The following is a 14,370-nucleotide window of genomic DNA, read 5'->3' on the forward strand; positions in this document are numbered from 1 at the left end:
GCTCTGTCACATCACCCTACTGCTAGTGACTGGCACGCTCTGTCACATCACCCTACTGCTAGTGACTGGCTCTGTCACATCACCCTACTGCTAGTGACTGGCTCTGTCACATCACCCTACTGCTAGTGACTGGCTCTGTCACATCACCCTACTGCTAGTGACTGGCTCTGTCACATCACCCTACTGCTAGTGACTGGCTCTGTCACATCACCCTACTGCTAGTGACTGGCTCTGTCACATCACCCTACTGCTAGTGACTGGCTCTGTCACATCAGCTCTGTCACATCAGCTCTGTCACATCAGCTCTGTCACATCACCCTACTGCTAGTGACTGGCTCTGTCACATCACCCTACTGCTAGTGACTGGCTCTGTCACATCACCCTACTGCTAGTGACTGGCTCTGTCACATCACCCTACTGCTAGTGACTGGCTCTGTCACATCACCCTACTGCTAGTGACTGGCTCTGTCACATCACCCTACTGCTAGTGACTGGCTCTGTCACATCACCCTACTGCTAGTGACTGGCTCTGTCACATCACCCTACTGCTAGTGACTGGCTCTGTCACATCACCCTACTGCTAGTGACTGGCTCTGTCACATCACCCTACTGCTAGTGACTGGCTCTGTCACATCACCCTACTGCTAGTGACTGGCTCTGTCACATCACCCTACTGCTAGTGACTGGCTCTGTCACATCACCCTACTGCTAGTGACTGGCTCTGTCACATCACCCTACTGCTAGTGACTGGCTCTGTCACATCACCCTACTGCTAGTGACTGGCTCTGTCACATCACCCTACTGCTAGTGACTGGCTCTGTCACATCACCCTACTGCTAGTGACTGGCTCTGTCACATCACCCTACTGCTAGTGACTGGCTCTGTCACATCACCCTACTGCTAGTGACTGGCTCTGTCACATCACCCTACTGCTAGTGACTGGCTCTGTCACATCACCCTACTGCTAGTGACTGGCTCTGTCACATCACCCTACTGCTAGTGACTGGCTCTGTCACATCACCCTACTGCTAGTGACTGGCTCTGTCACATCACCCTACTGCTAGTGACTGGCTCTGTCACATCACCCTACTGCTAGTGACTGGCTCTGTCACATCACCCTACTGCTAGTGACTGGCTCTGTCACATCACCCTACTGCTAGTGACTGGCTCTGTCACATCACCCTACTGCTAGTGACTGGCTCTGTCACATCACCCTACTGCTAGTGACTGGCTCTGTCACATCACCCTACTGCTAGTGACTGGCTCTGTCACATCACCCTACTGCTAGTGACTGGCTCTGTCACATCACCCTACTGCTAGTGACTGGCTCTGTCACATCACCCTACTGCTAGTGACTGGCTCTGTCACATCACCCTACTGCTAGTGACTGGCTCTGTCACATCAACCTACTGCTAGTGACTGGCTCTGTCACATCACCCTACTGCTAGTGACTGGCTCTGTCACATCACCCTACTGCTAGTGACTGGCTCTGTCACATCAACCTACTGCTAGTGACTGGCCGCTCTGTCACATCACCCTACTGCTAGTGACTGGCTCTGTCACATCACCCTACTGCTAGTGACTGGCTCTGTCACATCACCCTACTGCTAGTGACTGGCTCTGTCACATCACCCTACTGCTAGTGACTGGCTCTGTCATATCACCCTACTGCTAGTGACTGGCTCTGTCACATCACCCTACTGCTAGTGACTGGCTCTGTCACATCACCCTACTGCTAGTGACTGGCTCTGTCACATCAGCTCTGTCACATCAGCTCTGTCACATCAGCCTGTCACATCACCCTACTGCTAGTGACTGGCTCTGTCACATCACCCTACTGCTAGTGACTGGCTCTGTCACATCAACCTACTGCTAGTGACTGGCTCTGTCACATCACCCTACTGCTAGTGACTGGCTCTGTCACATCACCCTACTGCTAGTGACTGGCTCTGTCACATCACCCTACTGCTAGTGACTGGCTCTGTCACATCACCCTACTGCTAGTGACTGGCTCTGTCACATCACCCTACTGCTAGTGACTGGCTCTGTCACATCAACCTACTGCTAGTGACTGGCTCTGTCACATCACCCTACTGCTAGTGACTGGCTCTGTCACATCACCCTACTGCTAGTGACTGGCTCTGTCACATCACCCTACTGCTAGTGACTGGCTCTGTCACATCACCCTACTGCTAGTGACTGGCTCTGTCACATCACCCTACTGCTAGTGACTGGCTCTGTCACATCACCCTACTGCTAGTGACTGGCTCTGTCACATCACCCTACTGCTAGTGACTGGCTCTGTCACATCACCCTACTGCTAGTGACTGGCTCTGTCACATCACCCTACTGCTAGTGACTGGCTCTGTCACATCACCCTACTGCTAGTGACTGGCTCTGTCACATCACCCTACTGCTAGTGACTGGCTCTGTCACATCACCCTACTGCTAGTGACTGGCTCTGTCACATCACCCTACTGCTAGTGACTGGCTCTGTCACATCACCCTACTGCTAGTGACTGGCTCTGTCACATCAACCTACTGCTAGTGACTGGCTCTGTCACATCACCCTACTGCTAGTGACTGGCTCTGTCACATCACCCTACTGCTAGTGACTGGCTCTGTCACATCACCCTACTGCTAGTGACTGGCTCTGTCACATCAACCTACTGCTAGTGACTGGCACGCTCTGTCACATCACCCTACTGCTAGTGACTGGCTCTGTCACATCACCCTACTGCTAGTGACTGGCTCTGTCACATCACCCTACTGCTAGTGACTGGCTCTGTCACATCACCCTACTGCTAGTGACTGGCTCTGTCATATCACCCTACTGCTAGTGACTGGCTCTGTCACATCACCCTACTGCTAGTGACTGGCTCTGTCACATCACCCTACTGCTAGTGACTGGCTCTGTCACATCAGCTCTGTCACATCAGCTCTGTCACATCAGCTCTGTCACATCACCCTACTGCTAGTGACTGGCTCTGTCACATCACCCTACTGCTAGTGACTGGCTCTGTCACATCAACCTACTGCTAGTGACTGGCTCTGTCACATCACCCTACTGCTAGTGACTGGCTCTGTCACATCACCCTACTGCTAGTGACTGGCTCTGTCACATCACCCTACTGCTAGTGACTGGCTCTGTCACATCACCCTACTGCTAGTGACTGGCTCTGTCACATCACCCTACTGCTAGTGACTGGCTCTGTCACATCACCCTACTGCTAGTGACTGGCTCTGTCACATCACCCTACTGCTAGTGACTGGCTCTGTCACATCACCCTACTGCTAGTGACTGGCTCTGTCACATCACCCTACTGCTAGTGACTGGCTCTGTCACATCACCCTACTGCTAGTGACTGGCTCTGTCATATCACCCTACTGCTAGTGACTGGCTCTGTCACATCAACCTACTGCTAGTGACTGGCTCTGTCACATCACCCTACTGCTAGTGACTGGCTCTGTCACATCACCCTACTGCTAGTGACTGGCTCTGTCACATCACCCTACTGCTAGTGACTGGCTCTGTCACATCAACCTACTGCTAGTGACTGGCTCTGTCACATCACCCTACTGCTAGTGACTGGCTCTGTCACATCACCCTACTGCTAGTGACTGGCTCTGTCACATCAACCTACTGCTAGTGACTGGCTCTGTCACATCACCCTACTGCTAGTGACTGGCTCTGTCACATCACCCTACTGCTAGTGACTGGCTCTGTCACATCACCCTACTGCTAGTGACTGGCTCTGTCACATCACCCTACTGCTAGTGACTGGCTCTGTCACATCACCCTACTGCTAGTGACTGGCTCTGTCACATCACCCTACTGCTAGTGACTGGCTCTGTCACATCACCCTACTGCTAGTGACTGGCTCTGTCACATCACCCTACTGCTAGTGACTGGCTCTGTCACATCACCCTACTGCTAGTGACTGGCTCTGTCACATCACCCTACTGCTAGTGACTGGCTCTGTCACATCACCCTACTGCTAGTGACTGGCTCTGTCACATCACCCTACTGCTAGTGACTGGCTCTGTCACATCACCCTACTGCTAGTGACTGGCTCTGTCACATCAACCTACTGCTAGTGACTGGCTCTGTCACATCACCCTACTGCTAGTGACTGGCTCTGTCACATCAACCTACTGCTAGTGACTGGCACGCTCTGTCACATCACCCTACTGCTAGTGACTGGCTCTGTCACATCACCCTACTGCTAGTGACTGGCTCTGTCACATCACCCTACTGCTAGTGACTGGCTCTGTCACATCACCCTACTGCTAGTGACTGGCTCTGTCATATCACCCTACTGCTAGTGACTGGCTCTGTCATATCAACCTACTGCTAGTGACTGGCTCTGTCACATCACCCTACTGCTAGTGACTGGCTCTGTCACATCAGCTCTGTCACATCAGCTCTGTCACATCAGCTCTGTCACATCACCCTACTGCTAGTGACTGGCACTCTATTAAATCAGCCTAGTGACTGTCACTCTATTAAATCAGCCTAATGCTACAGTGACTGTCTGGTTGTTGTTATATTGCCTATAATAATATATTAATGTATAATATTATATAATATAATATAATAATAATGAGGTCCTGCTGTGTGCCCATACAGGTTCGTCGGAAGACAACACGTTTGTTTTCCCCGGGGGTAATGGTAATTGGGGTAACAACCGTAATAGGAGGGACTTGGACCGATCCACTCTGGGTATCGGAGGTGACTCCGCGCTCTCGGACCGGTCCACCCAGACAGACCCGGGGTTGTGGATGCCTGTGAGTGTGGACAAGAAGGGAAACCAGCACGTTCTCCCTATCGAGAGAGACAAGGTGAGACCTGTAGTCGACAACAAATCACACGCAGCTCAGGTTTTTAAATTAAGCATTTCACATGACCCTGTCTGTCTGAAAACAGTCTGCCCATCCTGTCTGCCCGATCCTGTCTGCACGATCCTGTCTGCCGTACCCTGTCTGCCGTACCCTGTCTGCCTGATCCTGTCTGTCTGAAACCATCTGCACTCCCCCTCCCCCCAGGGCTGTGTTGTGACTCCCCACCCTCCCTCTCCCCAGGGCTGTGTTGTGACTCCCCTCCCTCCCTCCCTCCCCCCAGGGCTGTGTTGTGACTCCCCTCCCTCCCTCCCTCCCCCAGGGCTGTGTTGTGACTCCCCTCCCTCCCTCCCCCCAGGGCTGTGTTGTGACTCCCCTCCCTCCCTCTCTCCCTCCCCCCAGGGCTGTGTTGTGACTCCCCTCCCTCCCCCCAGGGCTGTGTTGTGACTCCCCTCCATCCCCCCAGGGCTGTGTTGTGACTCCCCTCCCTCCCTCCCTCCCTCCCTCCCTCTCTCCCTCCCCCCAGGGCTGTGTTGTGACTCCCCTCCCTTCCTCCCCCAGGGCTGTGTTGTGACTCCCCTCCCTCCCCCAGGGCTGTGTTGTGACTCCCCTCCCTCTCCCCATGGCTGTGTTGTGACTCCCCTCCCTCCCTCCCCCCAGGGCTGTGTTTTGACTCCCCTCCCTCCCTCTCTCCCCCCAGGGCTGTGTTGTGACTCCCCTCCCTCCCCCCAGGGCTGTGTTGTGACTCCCCTCCCTCCCCCCAGGGCTGTGTTGTGACTCCCCTCCCTCCCCCAGGGCTGTGTTTTGACTCCCCTCCCTCCCTCTCTCCCCCCAGGGCTGTGTTGTGACTCCCCTCCCTCCCCCAGGGCTGTGTTGTGACTCCCCTCCCTCCCTCCCCCCAGGGCTGTGTTGTGACTCCCTCCCTCCCCCAGGGCGTGTTGTGACTCCCCTCCCTCCCTCTCTCCCGCCAGAGCTGTGTTGTGACTCCCCTCCCTCCCCCAGAGCTGTGTTGTGACTCCCCTCCCTCCCTCTCTCCCCCCAGGGCTGTGTTGTGAAGCCCCAGAGATTCCTTGGCTCCTCCATGCCCGCTTCCTTCCTGCAGGAGAAGATGGAGGAACTCAACTTGATCAGAGATAAGAGCAGAGAACCCGACTGAGCTGGGACACTGGATACACACATACACACGGACGGACGGACACACACACACACACGGACGGACGGACACACACACACACACGGACGGACGGGGACACACACACACACACACACACACACACACACACACACAAACACACACACACACACACACACACACACACACACACACACACACACACACACACACACACACACACACACAGTTCTGTTATAGTCACAGACACCATTCAAACAGTTTTAGAAACTTTAGGGTGTTTTCTATCAAAAGCCAATAATTATATGCATATTCTAGGAGGAGTAGTAACCAGATTAAATCGGGTACGTTTTTTATCCAGCCGTGTCAATACTGCCCCCTAGCCCTAACAGGTTAAACTACATCTTTAATACTTAAGATACTTTTGCAAAAGTTCTTGACCCCCAATAATGCATTCTCTCGAATGAACCAGGAAGGTGATTACAGAATGGCTACAGGGATCTTTTATAGCAACGATACACCCCCTTCAACGTACATTGACAAACCACAGATACTTAGTAACAGTTCACAAAGGTTAAGTTTTGTATGACAGATATCAATAAAACACAGACCAGTATCTGGTCCCCTTAGAACCGTCCCTCCCTGGTACGGTATTGAACAAAAACACAATTTCATCCAATGGCATATATCAATTGTCAACTCTAGATACTCCCATCTCAAGAAAACCCCCTCTTGACCCTACTCCTGGACAGGCTCACTGGAGGGAGTGAGCCTCTAGGCCATATAATATCCCAGGATAAGTGTGAGATCTAACAGAGGACATGCAAGGGTCCAGACACTGCCATAATCCTCCCCACAATAAAGAAAAGGAGGGAGTGACTTGCTCACAGACATTGTGGAGACAAATCATTGGTTCCCCATTAATCACGCCATCCCTTCACATGGTTTAAGAAATAGGTAAAGACACATTCCCATGACGACAAGTCTGACCTCTCCCCTCTCTGGGCCCCAAGTGTCTGAGCCCCAGCTAAGGTAGACATGCAACTCAAAAGACACCAGAGTCCAATGGACACATTCTAATGACAAGTATCTCAAATAAGCATATTATACTAATAAAACATCTTAATTATCTATGTTACCCAACTAATTCTGATTCGTCCACGACAACACACACACACGGACAGATACACACACGCGCGCACACGGACGGACAGACACACAAACACACACATGGATGAACAGACACACACGGACGGACAGACACACACACAAACTCATACACACCCAGATATCAAATAAACTGGGTTTGTGTGGGTTGTGTTTGAGCCAATGGGTGTTTCTCAATATGCATGCTACCGTGCTCCAAGTGAATTCTCCTGAGTACTTCCTCTTGAGGTTGAGAGCGTGGAGAACACATAAAACTTTCCATTTGAGAAGCACTTCCCCATTCACTGACCCTTCTTCAAGCCAGGACAATGACCACAATAGACGAAGATATACACAAAGACAACTTTGACTTCATAATTATCAGCTAGATATATGTGAATCGTTGTAATCTAGTTAGCCAGCTAGCTAGTTAAACAGGAAAAAAATTAACCGAAAATAATGTTATGCAAAATACAGTCGATGTCAATTCTTTGTGGGTAGCTAGCTAAACAATTTATTTCGTGGCTAGCCAGTTAGCACTATTGATTTACTATGGACTTCTTCAAGCCAGGACAATGGCAATAGAGATGAAACAAGATACACACAAAGCAAAATGTTTTACTTCATTAACTATCAGCTAGCTATTTGCTCGCTGTCTGGGGGTTTTATGGCTGGGTTTCTGTACAGAACTTTGTGACATCAGCTGACGTAAGAAGAGCTTTATAAATACATTTGATTGATTGATTGATTGATTGCTTGATTGCTATATGTTTATTGTAATAATGTAGCTAACCAGATAGAATAACAGGCGAACAAAAAAAAAAAAACGACATAAACCAATGTTATCCAAGGTAAGATGTCAATTCTTCGTGGGCAGCAAGCTAACAATTATTTGTGGCTCTCTGGCTAGCTAACAGTAGTAGCTAGCTAGTTAGATCAATTGATTTACAATGAATTGGCTTACGACCTACGAACACTACAGTGGGTATTGTAGGCAGGTAACCATGCCAAAATGGGCTGTATTTATTAACAAAGCAAGATAAAAAAAAAAAAAAAGACATTGTAGCCATGCAACATATGTGATTAGCTAACATTTAAATTCCCAAGTAGCATTGTATTTTCTCTCGCTTCAGCTCAAATAATGGCCGCCATTGATTTTAATAAAATTTGTGTTATGTTTTTTTTATGATTATTATTTTTAAAATGTGTTTGTTTGCTTACATCGATGCATGCTTCAAAATATGTACATATGGAGGACGCATTCGAAAAGTGCCCTCCATGCACTGTTTCACATACTTTTGATTTGGGACTCGTACCCACGACCCTCCCCCCTGCTACAATTTGCCACGGTATTATGGATTATAGATAAACACCCCATTGAGTCAAACAGTTTTTTTTGTTTTTTTTTTCATTTTTTTTTTTTTGCCCAGTGGTTTTCCTGATAATTTTCAAGTAGAGTTATTAATGTTTTCCTGTCGTTTGCTGTGACTTCTACGATCTATTGCGGTTTTCTTAATATATACTGTTTATTCTAACTGTTATGTGACGGATGTATGGTTTTGTCTGAAGACAATTTCTGAACATTCTTATTAAACGTTCTGTGGTGCTAAGCTTTTTTCTTCAACACCAAGGGGCTGAATCCCCTATGGCACCCTATTCCCTATATAGGGCACTACTTTGATCACTACTAGATCCCTGGTTAAAGGTTTTTGTATTTTAACTAGACAAGTCAGTTAAGGAAAAATTCTTATTTTCAACGACGGCCTAGGAACAGCGGGTTAAACTGCCTTGTTCAGGGGGGGGGCAGAACGACAGATTTTTGTTGTACCTTGTCAGCTCAGGGATTTGATTTTGCAACCTTTGCGGTTACTAGTCCAACGCTCTAACCACTGGGCTACCCTGCCGCCCCAAGGTAGTGCACTATATAGGCAATAGGGTGCCATAGGGCACAGAACCTTGGAGATGGACCTCCAAGACTGCCTTAAAATCTTACAACAAGTTACACGGTAGCATGGCGGGACATGATTTTACCATCGTCAGTAGTACAATCCAACACCTCTGTCCCTTTAAACCCCACCAAATACACACTGCCGCCTTACGAAAGCTTCTGCTGAACTGCATCAGTGAAACTATAGTATCTAATCTAGTTCTCTGGATAAGAGCGTCTGCTAAAATGTTTCAAACCCCTGTGATGTGATGATCGTTGTACTGTTGTAATTATGTTTATTCTCCTCTCTGCTAATCTCAGTTTAGAGTGTCAGTGTATGTTTTTTGTTGAAAGGAAACATGAGGTGTGATTACAGGTAAATGATGTTTTATTGTCAAGGGCCTACTGTACTGAGTCTATTCTGGGACCCAAATGGCACTCTATTCCCTATATAGTGGACTATTACCTAATCTGGAAAATTTGACCTTAGGCAACACAGAGACTAGGGTCTGTTTTCAATGATAGACTTACGTCAATTAATGTCTACGTCAATGGGGGGGGGACTTTTGACCAGAGCCCTACTGTGTTTGGCTAGTAAATAAGTCTTGAAAACTTGACCCTAGGCAACACAGGGACTTGGGTCTGGCTTCAATTATGGATTATTTTGGCATTGAGGAACTACATCACTGGAGGGGGGGATTTCTGGGGACCAATCAAATCACAAGGCTGACATGAGTCTAGAGCGTCTCGATTCGAAACCAAAGTTTGCAGCGGTTTTATCGAAGGGTAGTTGATGCAAACTAGCCACTTGTGAAATGCACCCGTTAAAAATAACCTACAAGTCCTCCATCTTTGCTAGTTCTGATTTATATTTTAGTCAAGAGTAGTGACGTAGGTAGTGACGTAGTGCCTCTATGCTACGTAGGTAGTGACGTAGTGCCTCTATGCTACGTAGGTAGTGACGTAGTGCCTCTATGCTACGTAGGTAGTGACGTAGTGCCTCTATGCTACGTAGGTAGTGACGTAGTGCCTCTATGCTACGTAGGTAGTGACATAGTTCCTCTATGCTACGTAGGTAGTGACATAGTTCCTCTATGCTACGTAGGTAGTGACGTAGTTCCTCTATGCTACGTAGGTAGTGACATAGTTCCGCTATGCTACGTAGGTAGTGACATAGTTCCTCTATGCTACGTAGGTAGTGACATAGTTCCTCTATGCTACGTAGGTAGTGACGTAATTCCTCTATGCTACGTACGTAGTGACATAATTCCTCTATGCTACGTAGGTAGTGACATAATTCCTCTATGCTATGTACGTAGTGACATAATTCCTCTATGCTACGTAGGTAGTGACATAGTTCCTCTATGCTACGTAGGTAGTGACATAGTTCCTCTATGCTACGTAGGTAGTGACGTAATTCCTCTATGCTACGTACGTAGTGACATAATTCCTCTATGCTACGTAGGTAGTGACATAATTCCTCTATGCTATGTATGTAGTGACATAATTCCTCTATGCTACGTAGGTAGTGACGTAATTCCTCTATGCTACGTACGTGGTGACGTAATTCCTCTATGCTACGGAGGTAGTGACATAGGTCCTTTATGCTACATAGGTAGTGACATAGGTCCTTTATGCTACGTAGGTAGTGACATAGGTCCTCTTTGCTACGTAGGTAGTGACTTAGGTCCTCTATGCTACGTAGGTAGTGACATAGGTCTTCTATGCTACGTAGGTAGTGACATAGGTCCTCTATGCTACGTAGGTAGTGACATAGGTCCTCTATGCTACGTAGGTAGTGACATAGGTCCTCTATGCTACGTAGGTAGTGACTTAGGTCCTCTATGCTACGTAGGTAGTGACATAGGTCTTCTATGCTACGTAGGTAGTGACATAGGTCCTCTATGCTACGTAGGTAGTGACATAGGTCCTCTATGCTACGTAGGTAGTGACATAGGTCCTCTATGCTACGTAGGTAGTGACTTAGGTCCTCTATGCTACGTAGGTAGTGACATAGGTCTTCTATGCTACGTAGGTAGTGACATAGGTCCTCTATGCTACGTAGGTAGTGACATAGGTCTTCTATGCTACGTAGGTAGTGACATAGTTCCTCTATGCTACGTAGGTAGTGACATAGGTCCTCTATGACTAAAGAGTCCATCATTGAAACCAAAACCTGGTTATGGTGTTACCCAGGTTCGGGTTTTCAAGACTATCTACTAGCCGTACAAAGTATGGCTCTGGTCGAAATAATAACAACATATCGTCAAAAGTAATGCACTATTTAATAATAACAATATATATCATTTAGCAGACTTTTTTAAATATTTTTTTTTATATCCAAAGCGACTTAGTTATGTGTGCGTACATTTTACATTACGGGTGGTCCCGAGAATGGATCCCACTACCCACCAGGCATTGCACTTCCTTTCCAACTGAGCTACAGAAAGGACCTATAACTTCATAGGAATATTCTAGACATCTCCTACGGAACAGGGAAGCATTTTGGGAGTCACAGTACTAGCCGATGTGAGATTACGATGCCTGGATACGAAAGACTTTCCGTGTGTTAAATCTGATTATTATTAAAATATCTTGGTGGTTTGACGAAACGTTATACGAGTGATTCGTGACTACACACACACACGCACACACGGATTCGTAAGTGAGGAGCAGTTTTTTAATAATGTTGAAATATTGATTTACAAATAATACATAAACTACTTATAGTTTATGAATGGCTTATTTAATGAATTATTTTATTGTATTATGTTACCACTTACCAGACAGAGACACAGTATATAAACATGTAAATGTGAAACTAAATCATTTTAAACTTCAGTAATGAAACGGACAGCATGTAGTGTTGATTCATCTGTTGTATTGTTATCATATTATTGTTGTTGTCCAATAAAAACACATTCTGACACCATTCAACACAAAAGTCAAACAAACATTTTTTTACATCAACAACAAAAAGAGTTGTTGCAATAGACAAAACAACTGAGAGTATAATAATAAATAAAAATATCTACCAAAACCTGGTATTTTTCTCCGCTGCAAACAAACATGCTCTTATTTGTGTCCAGGCCTTTAAATCTAAAACATTGAATGAACTAAAAAGGAAGTGGAGTCGGTGGACGGACGGACAGCACATCCACCTTCAGGCATAGTTCAGAGGAAGATGTCTGATCTACTCTTCATGTCTGATCTTCATGTCTGATCTACTCTTCATGTCTGATCTACTCTACATGTCTGATCTTCATGTCTGATCTACTCTACATGTCTGATCTACTCTACATGTCTGATCTACTCTTCATGTCTGATCTACTCTACATGTCTGATCTACTCTACATGTCTGATCTACTCTTCATGTCTGATCTACTCTTCATGTCTGATCTACTCTTCATGTCTGATCTACTCTTCATGTCTGATCTACTCTACATGTCTGATCTACTCTACATGTCTGATCTACTCTTCATGTCTGATCTACTCTTCATGTCTGATCTACTCTACATGTCTGATCTACTCTACATGTCTGATCTACTCTTCATGTCTGATCTACTCTACATGTCTGATCTACTCTACATGTCTGATCTACTCTACATGTCTGATCTACTCTTCATGTCTGATCTACTCTACATGTCTGATCTACTCTACATGTCTGATCTACTCTTCATGTCTGATCTACTCTTCATGTCTGATCTACTCTTCATGTCTGATCTACTCTACATGTCTGATCTACTCTACATGTCTGATCTACCCATGTCTGATCTACTCTTCATGTCTGATCTACTCTACATGTCTGATCTACTCTTCATGTCTGATCTACTCTTCATGTCTGATCTACTCTACATGTCTGATCTACTCTACATGTCTGATCTACTCTACATGTCTGATCTACTCTACATGTCTGATCTACTCTACATGTCTGATCTACATGTCTGATCTACTCTTCATGTCTGATCTACTCTTCATGTCTGATCTACTCTACATGTCTGATCTACTCTTCATGTCTGATCTACTCTACATGTCTGATCTACTCTACATGTCTGATCTACTCTACATGTCTGATCTACTCTACATGTCTGATCTACTCTTCATGTCTGATCTACATGTCTGATCTACTCTACATGTCTGATCTACTCTACATGTCTGATCTACTCTTCATGTCTGATCTACTCTACATGTCTGATCTACTCTACATGTCTGATCTACTCTTCATGTCTGATCTACTCTACATGTCTGATCTACTCTTCATGTCTGATCTACTCTTCATGTCTGATCTACATGTCTGATCTACTCTTCATGTCTGATCTACTCTACATGTCTGATCTACTCTACATGTCTGATCTACTCTACATGTCTGATCTACTCTACATGTCTGATCTACTCTTCATGTCTGATCTACTCTACATGTCTGATCTACTCTTCATGTCTGATCTACTCTTCATGTCTGATCTACTCTTCATGTCTGATCTACTCTACATGTCTGATCTACTCTTCATGTCTGATCTACTCTTCATGTCTGATCTACATGTCTGATCTACTCTACATGTCTGATCTACTCTTCATGTCTGATCTACATGTCTGATCTACTCTTCATGTCTGATCTACTCTTCATGTCTGATCTACTCTACATGTCTGATCTACATGTCTGATCTACTCTACATGTCTGATCTACTCTACATGTCTGATCTACTCTACATGTCTGATCTACTCTACATGTCTGATCTACTCTTCATGTCTGATCTACATGTCTGATCTACTCTTCATGTCTGATCTACTCTTCATGTCTGATCTACTCTTCATGTCTGATCTACATGTCTGATCTACTCTTCATGTCTGATCTACTCTACATGTCTGATCTACTCTTCATGTCTGATCTACTCTACATGTCTGATCTACTCTTCATGTCTGATCTACTCTACATGTCTGATCTACTCTTCATGTCTGATCTACTCTACATGTCTGATCTACTCTACATGTCTGATCTACTCTTCATGTCTGATCTACTCTACATGTCTGATCTACTCTACATGTCTGATCTACTCTTCATGTCTGATCTACTCTACATGTCTGATCTACTCTACATGTCTGATCTACTCTTCATGTCTGATCTACTCTACATGTCTGATCTACTCTACATGTCTGATCTACTCTACATGTCTGATCTACTCTACATGTCTGATCTACTCTACATGTCTGATCTACTCTACATGTCTGATCTACTCTTCATGTCTGATCTACTCTACATGTCTGATCTACTCTTCATGTCTGATCTACTCTACATGTCTGATCTACTCTACATGTCTGATCTACTCTA

The 14,370-nt window shown here is 46.1% G+C and overlaps 1 long non-coding RNA gene across 1 annotated transcript; it reads left to right on the forward strand.

Annotated features, from left to right (window-relative positions):
• The first annotated feature begins 4,001 nt into the window (after positions 1-4,001).
• On the forward strand, positions 4,002-8,306 carry LOC123731720 (uncharacterized). The gene is made up of 2 exons (XR_014378926.1): positions 4,002-4,842; positions 5,882-8,306. It is a non-coding gene; the product is annotated as an uncharacterized LOC123731720 (long non-coding RNA).
• The last annotated feature ends 6,064 nt before the right edge of the window (positions 8,307-14,370 follow it).

The sequence above is a fragment of the Salmo salar genome, chromosome 09 (genome assembly GCF_965601325.2).
Source record: "Salmo salar chromosome 09, fSalSal1, whole genome shotgun sequence".
Lineage (NCBI taxonomy): Eukaryota > Metazoa > Chordata > Actinopteri > Salmoniformes > Salmonidae > Salmo > Salmo salar.